We start from the raw sequence: 11,018 nt of genomic DNA, 5'->3' as shown, positions 1-11,018 counted from the left end.
GGTGTTTTGGGTGGTTTTCTTGTTTTCTGTTTCTATGTGGGTTTCTGGATTTCTATGTTGGGGTTATTGGGATGATCTCCAATTAGAGGCAGCCGGTTCTCGTTGTCTCTAATTGGAGATCATATTTATGAAGGGGGGTTTTTCCTTTTGGTTTTGTGGGTTGTTCATTTTTGAGTAGTGTGTTTTCCTCTCTGTGTCACGGTTTGTTGTTTTGGTATTTCAAGTGTTTGGTGTATTGCATTTAGTATCACGGTTAATAAAGATGTGGAACTACGAACACGCTGCGCTTTGGTCCGATCATTTGAACAGCCGTGACAGAACAACCCCGAGGGAGGAAATTGAAGCAGCAAAGAGGGAGCGACGATACTACGAGGCGATATATCCACCAAGAGGCAAGGTGGAGAGGCAGCCCCGCCAAATTCTTTTTTGGGGGGCATACGGGGAGTTTGGCGATGTCAGGGGGGAGACCTGATCTAACTTCCCGTGCTTATCGGAGACAGACGTGGAGTGAACCGGATCCAGTCAGGGAGTCAGGCGCGGAGCTCGACATAAGATTCCGGAGAGAGGTACTGGCATTAAGAGCACTGCGGAGCAGGCGTGCTGAGGAGCGAGTGGATGAACGAGCAATGGGTTATGGTGTGATGCGCACTATATCGCCCATACGCACTCACAGCCCGGTGCGGTCGGTGCAAGCTCCTCACGGGTGTAGGGCGAAGATGGTCATTCAGCCAGGAAGGAGTAGGCCTGCTCAGCATGCCTGGTCTCCAGTTTGCCTCCATAGTCCGGTACGTCCTGTATCTCCTTCCAGCACTCGCCCTGAGGTGTGTGTTACCAGTCTGGCGCCACATAGGCCAGTTCCACGCATCAGACCTCCAGTGCGCATGCCCAGTCTGGAGTGTCCTGTTCCTGCTCCCTGCACTCGTCCTGAGGTGGGGGTTACCAGTCTGGCGCCACCCATGCCAGTACCACGCATCAGGATTCCAGTGCACATTCCCAGTCCAGAGCTTCCGGCGACAGTTCCCCGTCCAGAGCTTCAGGCGACAGTTCCCCGTCCAGAGTTTCCGGCGACAGTTCCCAGTCCAGAGCTTCCGGCGACGTTTTTCAGTCCGGAACCTACTGAGACGGCCTACAGTCCGAAACCTACTGAAACGGCCTACAGTCCGGAACCTACTGAGACGGCCTACAGTCCGGAACCTACTGAGACGGCCTACAGTCCGGAACCTTGTGAGACGGCCTACAGTCCGGAACCTTGTGAGACGGCCCCCAGTCCGGAGCCTCCAGCGACGCCTCCCAGTACGGAGCCTCCAGCGGCACCTCCCAGTCCGGAGCCTCCAGCGACACCTCCCAGTCTGGAGCCCAGAACCTTCAGCGGCGGCCCGCAGCCCGGATCCTCCAGCGGCGGCCCGTAGGCCAGAACCTCCAGCGGTGGTCTGCAGCACTGAGCTTCCGGTAATGATCTACAGTCCGATTCCTCTGATAATGATCCACAGGCCAGTGTTACAGAAGCGGAGGGATCTGCGAGCGAAATGGGGGTTACGCTCTGAGCCGGAGCCACCTCCATTGCTGGAGGATCGGAGGGAGAGGAAGGTTCTGGGTGTAGCACTAGAGCCGCCATAGACTTGTCACCCTCCCTTTGTGTTTTGTGGTTGTTTTGTTGTGTTTTGTTTGTGTGCAGTCGGAGTCTGCAGCTTTGGGGGGGGGGGTACTGTCACGTCCTGAATTTTCTATAGTAGAGTGGTCAGGGCGTGACAGGGGGTGTTTTGGGTGGTTTTCTTGTTTTCTTTTTCTATGTGGGTTTTCTAGATTTCTATTTCTATGTTGGGGTTATTGGGATGATCTCCAATTAGAGGCAGCCATTTCTCGTTGTCTCTAATTGGAGATCATATCTATGTAGGGGCTTTTCCTTTTGGTTTTGTGGGTTGTTCATTTTTGAGTAGTGTGTTTTCCTCTGCGTCACGGTTTGTTGTTTTGGTATTTCAAGTGTTTGGTGTATTGTCCCACATGGGAATAAGAGGTAAGTATTACTTTCAACGCTAAGAAATATACGCTAAGAAATATTGTAAATCTTGAACCTTTAAAATCTTCAATCTTGAAACTATTACCACCATCATTTTGACATCCAAGGCAGTCATTCACATACAGGATAGTTGGTAAATACTAGGCTACATTGAATGGAACATGGATATGTTGCCAGTAAACAGTTTTTATATTGACACATCTCTAGAAAAATACATTTATGAAAAAAATATTACAAATTAGAGATAAATATTGTATTTATTTCTCCTTTAAACAGACCCTTGAGGTTAGAAACCTATTGTGAGAGGTGTATGTTAGCTAGTTAAACCATTTAGCAGTTGTCAGTTAATTCAGATGTACTAATGGCACTAAAGAAGTCTCTTTTCTTGTTCTACGGGAGTGTTTTTAACCAGAACAAGAACAGTTCACCACGTTCAGACACTCAACTATGACACTGTGACAACTGCGACACCCTCATAACCCACAGCTTTTTTCTTCTCACGCTATAACAGTATCATTATTGAGACATTCACAGTATTCTCAACCATCTTCCCCATCTCATTTACTGTTCTGACCACATTGACGTTTTACGTGAAGCCCACTGCCTGTTTCCTCAACCACTTGTCTATCGCTCTGCTATCTAGCTTCTCTATGTGACAGACATTTCCTTTTAAAGAACAACAGTCTGATACCATTGAATGTATCTTAAATACTTGCCATTCTTTGAATTTGATCCATACTAGGGTTCTTAATTTGTTATTGGACCCAACAACATTGGAAGTCTTGATATAGCTGACAGTCACTTTAAATGGAACCCTAGTCACTTTAATAATGTTTACATACTGTTTTACTCATTTCATATGTATATACTGTATTTTTTTGTCAATGCCACTCAGGCATTGCTTGTCACAATATTTATATATTTCTTAATTCCATTCTTTTACTTTTAGATTTGTGTGTATTTTTCAGAATTGTTAGATACTAGTGCACTGTTGGAGCTAGGAACACAAGCATTTCGTTACACCTGGAATAATATCTGCTAAATATGTGTATGTGTCCAATACATTTGAGTTGATGTACAGTACATTTCTATGTGGATGACACTGTTCTCTATTCAAGTGGCAGCAGTTTGACTTTGGCTTTTGAAAAAGCTCAAACAGATTTTAACATCTGTCAACACAATCAGTTTGATTTGAAGCTTCTTCTGAATTCCTCTAAAACAAAATACATAGTATTTTCCAATACTAAACACTCTGAAAACCATGTCATTACTACCTTGGAAAGAAATTCCATAGAGCAAGTGAAGCTGAGTTTCCCTAATCATGTTGAGAACCTGGTAAAGAAGATCAAGTTGAGAATAGGTTTTTATTACCGGCATAAGGGTTGTTTTTCTTTGTAGGCCAGAAAATAGCTGGTACGGGGTACATTCCTGTATGACTTGGACTATAGTGATGTAATTTATATACAGACCTCAACCACTACCCTGAAGGCAATTGATTTCGTGTATCATGCAGCTCTTAGGTTTATTAGTAACCAAAAGCATCTGACACATCACTGTGATCTCTATAGTGCTGTTGGCTGTTCGTCGTTGACTCTACTTAGGCTTACACATTGTTATACTATGATTTAGAAGGGCATTTTGGGAAAACTGCGACTTTATCACTGTTTTTCTTTGATAAGGTCAGGAAATAAATACCAGTTACGGTCTCACTACTTACTTTTAACAGTTACTAAAATCAGAAGGTATCATGGCAAAATGTATTTTAACTAATTCCCATGGTTTTTAATTCTGTCCAGACCAGCATGAATCTCCACGATCTTGTTTCCTTGGAGGAGTTTGAATGTTTGGTTGGCTCACATGTTACTAAGAAATGTGATTGTCATTCGGACTTGATGCTGTGGTACATATGATAGAATTTTTTTTAAATCTAAGACGATTGTATGTTTCTGTAATTGAAATGTATGTGTGTCTATGTAAATGTTCATTTTTTTTATGGTGTGTCTATGTCTGTAAGTTGTTACAATATGTCTGATATTTGTATCAAACATTGCTCCCCCCTGCTGCTATCTTGGTTGGACCAGGTCTCTCTTGAAAAATGTATTTAATCTCAATGAGACTAACCTGGGTAAACAAAGGTTAAATAAAACATAATAATAATTATGATTCAATAATACATTTTGGGGGTGTTTCCCAACTCAATGTTCCTGTTACAGTGTCAGAAAAAGTTCAAGAGGAAGTGCGAGCTCTGTCAGTTGGCCAATATTCAAAACAGAGGGAAAATTTAGCTCCCAAGTGGCGCAGCAGTCTAAGGCACAGCATCTCAGTGCCAGAGGTGTCACTATAGTACCTGGTTTGAATCCAGGCTGTATCACATCTGGCCAAGATTGGGCGGCGCACAATTGTCCCTGTGTCCGGGTTTGACCGGAGTAGGCCGTCATTGTAAATAAGAATTTGTTCTTAACTGACTTGCCTAGTTAAATAAAGGTTAATTAAAAATAGTGATGGTGCAGCTTTAGAACCTTTTGAGGATCTGAAGACACATGCCAAATCTTTTAAATCTCCTGAGGGGGAATAGGCTTTGACGTGCCCTCCTCATAACTGTCTTGGTGTGTTTGGACCATGATAGTTTGTTGGTGATGTGGACACCAAGGAGCTTGAAGCTCTCAACCTGCACCACTACAGTCCCGTCGATGAGAATGGGGCTGTGCTTGGTCCTCCTTTTCCTATAGTCCACAATCATCTCCTTTGTCTTGATCAGGTTGAGGGAGAGGTTGTTATCCTGGTCTCTGACTTACTCCCTATAGGCTGTTTCATTATTGTCGGTGATCAGGCCTAACACTGTTGTGTCGTCGGCAAACTTAATGATGGTGTGTCGTGCTTGGCCATGCAGTCATGGGTGAACAGGGAATACAGGAGGGGACTGAGCACCCACCCCTGAGGGGCCCCAGTGTTGAGGATCAGCGTGGCAGATGTGTTGTTATCTACCCGTACCACCTGGGGGCGGCCCATCAGGAAGTCCAGGATCCAGTTGCAAAGAGAGGTGTTTAATCCCAGGATCCTTAGCTTAGTGATGAGCTTTGAGGGCACTACGGGGTTGAACGCTGAGCTGTAGTCAATGAATAGCATTCTCACATAGGTGTTCCTTTTGTCCAGATGGGAAAGGGCAGTGTGGGGTGCAATAGAGATTGCATCATCTGTGTATCTGTTGGGGCGGTATGCAAATTGGAGTGGGTCAAGGGTTTCTGGGATAATGGTCACGCCCCAAGTCAGTTTAGAGGGTACCAAACTAGGAGGCCCACCGCAGTCCAAGCACACACAGGTTCCACCGGCTCCAAAAAGGGATTACAGCTGCACAATTAATTGAATTCAGATATCCATATCACAAGAGATCCATATGGTGTGCAATATTTTGAAACGCCACCCGGCCGTGTATCGCGTCCTTTTTTTAATTCCGTTTTTTTTCCCCTCTTGCGGCTGCTTTTCACACACAACAAGTCCGGCCCCGCCACTCAAACAACACAATTCCTCCTCGCTGTAGTATTTACTATAAGTTTGCATGCTATTCTGTTAGGTCAAATGCAGTCACCAGATTGTTCCAAACAAGAATGATGCTGCTTTCCACTTTGTTTCTAAATATACATCATCCTACTTAAATTTTTCCAACAGTTCACCCAAGTGTTTTGATATTTATTGCAAGTGAAATTGCAATTGTAATATTTGTTAAAAAAAAAAAACGCTATATTGTTTTTTGCCTATATCTTGCAGCCCTAGTTACAGAAGCCACCTGTTCCCTAATATTTACCCGAGAAGCCTGAACTGTCAGAGCCACATGTAGACCAATTCCATAGACCCCATGGTTTCAAAAACTATACTCACCTTGTGAGTCTAAAATGTCAGAACCTCAAGTCCAAAACATTAGAACACCTGTCGTGACTTGGTGAAACACATGTGCGCTGCATAGCATAGAGTAGAGTCGATTAACCATGGCAGCCCGAGCCCCAAACACACAGGAAATCTGCAGTAACCTGAAAACTATATACTCGCACGCTGCCACAGCAACCAAAGGCTCAAATCCACAGAAAGCTGAGGTAATCCTGATAATGTGCACTTTAGGTGCTGCCACACCTAAAGGCAGCACAAGGCTCAAACTCACAGGGAACTGTGGTAACCCGGATAAGGGTTACCAGGCAGCACAACCTGCACGCTGCCTAACACTATGAGCAACACTGGGAGCAGTTAAATCCAAGCGATAAAACCTTACAAAGGTATGTGTGGAACCCCAATTCACTGCAGCACAGTTATCACCAATCGTCATGCCCCTGAACAATGGCCAAGAAGCTGCCACACCCATATGGAGGAGATGAGAAAGGGAATAGTTTGAAAAGTGGGACCTGTAAGACACAGTAGTCATAACATTGGGAGCAAAAGATGTATTAGGATGTAACATCATTTTGGAGTCGCCAGGTGCGAACTCCAAACAGGAAGGGTGTACTGATAGCTCATGGAGATCCCGAACACGCTTGGCCGACACCAAGGCCATGAGCAGGACAGTCTTGTAGGAAAGGATTGTCAGAGCCACAGTCCAATAAGGCTCACACAGAGCGTCCAGGACCAAAGCTAGGTCCCAGGTCGGTGCCATAGCCTTCGACACTGGTCTGAGCTCACGCACGCCTTTCAGGAACTGCACACAAGAGGCTGAGACCCCGGGGTAGAGCCATCAATTCCTACATGACACCCCAAAATGGCTGCCATTTAAACCTTCAATGTGGAAAAAGAAAGGCCCTACACAAAAAGTTATAGCAAGAACGTCAAAATGTCCACCAAAGAGTTCTGAAAATGAGAAACTCAACCACTGAGGGGTGCAGTCTCCACGCCATAGAGATAGCTGTGAAGATACATCGCCCTGAGCGACAGGAAATTCGCACTGCTCCTTAAGAACAAGTAATGTGCCAGGTTTAGGAGAGAGAGAGAGACCACATCCCCCTCACCTGTTGATAGACCTTACCAGCACATACTGGCCCTCCAACATCTGAAATAAAAACCTCAGCTATAGCAAAACTGTCTGTAGCTCTAGGGAATTAATATGCAGCATCCTTTGCGCTGTTTACCAAATCCCTCTTTCTGAGTAGCGCTCCATATCTCAGAAAGGATGCTTTGGTCACGATGACCCTGCTGTCACTACCCGGCCCATGAGAACCCTGCCTCCATGTTCTTGTTAAACTTTTGCAGCAAATCGATATGATACATCTATAGCATTGTGACCACATTCAACAACCGGTCCACGACACCCGCAGCTTGGTACCCTTTGTCCAGCTGATGCTCTGAGAATCGGCAGTGTTTATTCAGAAGCACCGCGCTAGGATTTGCCCCCTTGTTAGCATCTGGAGCTAAGTAATTCGCCAGCTTTCCATCCATCAGCGGTGTGTAAACGAGCCCAGCCTCCTCCATACCCTCTACAGGGCTCCTGAGTGGCACAGCAGTCTAAGGCACTGCATCTCAGTCCCTGGTTTGAATCCAGACTGTATCACATCTGGCCGTGATTGGGAGTCCCATAGGGCGGCACACAATTTTACCAGCTTGGCCAAAAGAGGGGTATCACAGCTCGCCTTTAGCTCATCGGCAAAATCTTTAAAGAGGGGTAAGCGACGCTTCACCAATGCAGGGACAGGAGATAAATACCTTCCCCCAAAGCTGGAGGAACTCCACTGCAGGGGAGAAGACCAATCGTTCACTCTCCCCCGCTGAATCCAAAGCCGGGGCTTTAGGCTCCCCCAGACTGAGTTAATCCTATTCAAACTCTGAAAATCCTCCAGAGCCAAGCAGGGATAGTATATCATTCCAGAATCCATACTCTAAACACTGCAAGAGAAATCGGCTCTGCTCTCTTCCGGCCTCAGACTTCCCCATTCCCGAGGTTGCTTCACCGGAAGACCCTTTGCCAGCAGTCTCAATCTCTCTCACAAAGTCAGCCCGACGCTCAATGGAAGTTGAATGCAGCCAGAGACAATGGTCACACAAACTGGTACAAGCCAAAGCCTCCTGAGTGTGTTTCTACCCCAGACAAACAGGACAGCACTCCTGAGTAGCTTTCATTTGCATTGTCAAACTACATGCCCTAGTGTATGGCCGGAGGTTCAAACTCGGCTGGTTAGCCTTTGTGAACTTAATCTTACCACTGGCCATCTCACTCAAGCAAGGAAGCACTGGCTACACAAGCAGAGCAGAAAGGAGTGGGTTTTTAGCAGACACAAATCCTACCCAAGCAAGGAAGAATTAACTACACAAGCAGAGCAGAAAATAGTTTATTTTAGCAAATACAAAAACCGATACCACGACCCAAAACTCACAACATCTAGGGGCATGAGTACTCTCAACCCACTATCATAGACTGAAGTCACAGCTGAATTTCGTAGTCTATGTGTGATTGAACATTTTGTAAATTCCTTGACACATTCTTTCTTCAGGCGATCTGAAGAGCAAAAAATAAGAAATGAATGCGTGCCCAGGTATTAGCACCAGGAAGACAGGGCTTTCGAGTGTGGGCTCGGAGTCCATTGGGCGTGGTTTCAGTTTTCTTCAGGTAAATATGATTGGTCGTTATACCGAGTGACCGACTGAAAGAGAAGAGATAGAAAATATGTAGAAATGATAATGGACCTATATATTTTAAAATAACTGTCCTTTTTCTGGACCGCAAACAGCTTTTGAAGAACAAATCGGTCAGGAAATGTATTATCAGCTAGGGTTTTCATTATGATTCATTCACCTAAAAGAACCGGCTCCAAACTTCCCTTCATTCAGAAAACATGATTGTGTTAAATAGACATGGGCGGGTGCCTCAGACATGGCCTCTGCCTGGGGCCTCTAAATCACCACACACCACCACCCATGCTCTCTCTCACCTGCTGTCTCTCCCTCCTCTGTAAATATTTCTGTAATAAAATGTCATAGACAGGCCTATTCTCAGATAAGATAAACAAGAGGATGTCTCTATAACAGCAGTGGAATGAGAAATGATTCTGCTGATAGGCAAGCAACGGGTAGCCTACTCCATTACCGTCCAAGATCTTTATATTTTATGTCCAGAATTGAACTGGCTCTGGCAGCCAAAACAGTCTGCGAGTCTTGATTAATACATTTATATTTTCAGTTCAACACTATTCTGGCTTCCCTCTTCTGTTACACACAGGTGTTCTGAGATGCTGGATACCTAATTAGTGGTTGTCTTTCTGTTCAATGAACAAGCACACACAGAGTTGGTGTAATATGGAAATATGGCCGTGGGATCCTTTTTGTTTTTAAATATGATTTCTCGATGATTTGAAAGTAAAGTTTCAAAGGTTTCCAAAACCGTATTGAAACCGAGGATTATTAAAGTTTACACAGAGCGTCGTTAGGACTGCTGTATAATTGTAACACCTGAATCTTGTTTGGCCTATCTGTAAACACATACATTTTGAAGTCTTACATTGACAACACATGCATTGATCTTGAAATACATCGTGACATATTTAATGATGCTGTACGTTATCTTCATGCAATCTCGTTCCGGTACTGGACGAAGAGCTCAGGGAGGGTTTCACAACACGCAAGACAAAATATAGCCTAGTCTCTGGTCGGGGATTTAATTTATTTTGGGAGATTGCAAAATATGACCTTTTCATTCAATGCAGTAGAACAATATTGTTTCAGTTGATAATAAAACATGTTTGTTTAGTTACTTTTTCATCAACTTGTTTCTGTAACTTTCTAGCAAGTCAAGCAAGACTACAGAGCATCTAACTAGCTAGCTAAAAGCTATGCTAAATTCTAGCTTGCGAACTGTTTTTAATTATCATCAAAAACTTCCTGTTCTATGACCATCTCTGTTCATGTTTTGCAGAGGGGTCAAATACTTACATCATTAAAATGCAAATCATTTTATAACATTTTTTACATGTTTTTCTGGATTTTTTTTTGATGTGATTCTGTCTCTCACTGTTCAAATAAACCTACCATTAAAATTATAGACTGATCATTTCTTTGTCAGTGGGCAAATGTACAAAATCAGCAGGGGATCAAATACTTTTTTCCCTCACTGTAGATGTGCAGAAGATGAATGTGCAAGTAGGGATACTGGTGTGCAAAGGAGCAAAAAATAAATATTATGGAAATGAGGTAGTAGGCTATTTACAGATGGGCTATGTCAGGTACAATGATCGGTAAGCTGCTCTGACAGCTGATGCTTAAAGTTAGTGAGGGAGATATAAGACTCCAGCTTCAGTGAGTTTTGCAATTCGTTCCAGTCATTGGCAGCAGAGAACTGGAAGGAAAGGTGGCCAAAGGAGGAATTGGCTTTGGAGATGACCAGTGAAATATACCTGCTGGAGCACGTGCTACGGGTGGGTGCTGCTATGGTGACCAGTGAGCTGAGATAAGGCGGGGCTTTACCTAGCAAAGACTTATAGATGACCTGGAGCCAGTGGATTTGGCGATGAATATGAAGCGAGGGCCAGCCAACGAGAGCATACAGGTCACAGCGATGGGTAGTATATGGAGCTTTGGTGACAAATCGGATGGCACTGTGATAGACTACATTCAATTTGCTGAGTAGAGTGTTGGAGGCTATTTTGTAAATGACATTGCCGAAGTTAAGGATCGGTAGGATAGTCAGTTTTACGAGGGTATGTTTGGCAGCATGAGTGAAGGATGCTTTGTTGCAAAATAGGAAGCCGATTCTAGATTTAATTTTGGATTGGAGATGCTTAATGTGAGTCTGGATGAAGAGTTTACAGTCTAACCAGACACCTAGGTATTTGTAGTTGTCCAAATATTCTAAGTCAGAACCGTCCAGAGTAGTGATGCTAGACGGGCGGGCGGGTGTGGGCAGAGATCAGTTGAAGAGCATGCATTTAGTTTTACTTGCATTTAAGAGCAGTTGGAGGCCACGGAAGGAGTGTTGTGTGGCATTGAAGCTCGTCTGGAGGTTTGTTAACACAGTGTCCAAAGAAGGGCCAGATGT

This window comes from Salmo salar, chromosome 04 (genome assembly GCF_965601325.2).
Source record: "Salmo salar chromosome 04, fSalSal1, whole genome shotgun sequence".
Classification (NCBI taxonomy): Eukaryota; Metazoa; Chordata; class Actinopteri; order Salmoniformes; family Salmonidae; genus Salmo; species Salmo salar.
This window is presented reverse-complemented; position numbering follows the sequence as displayed.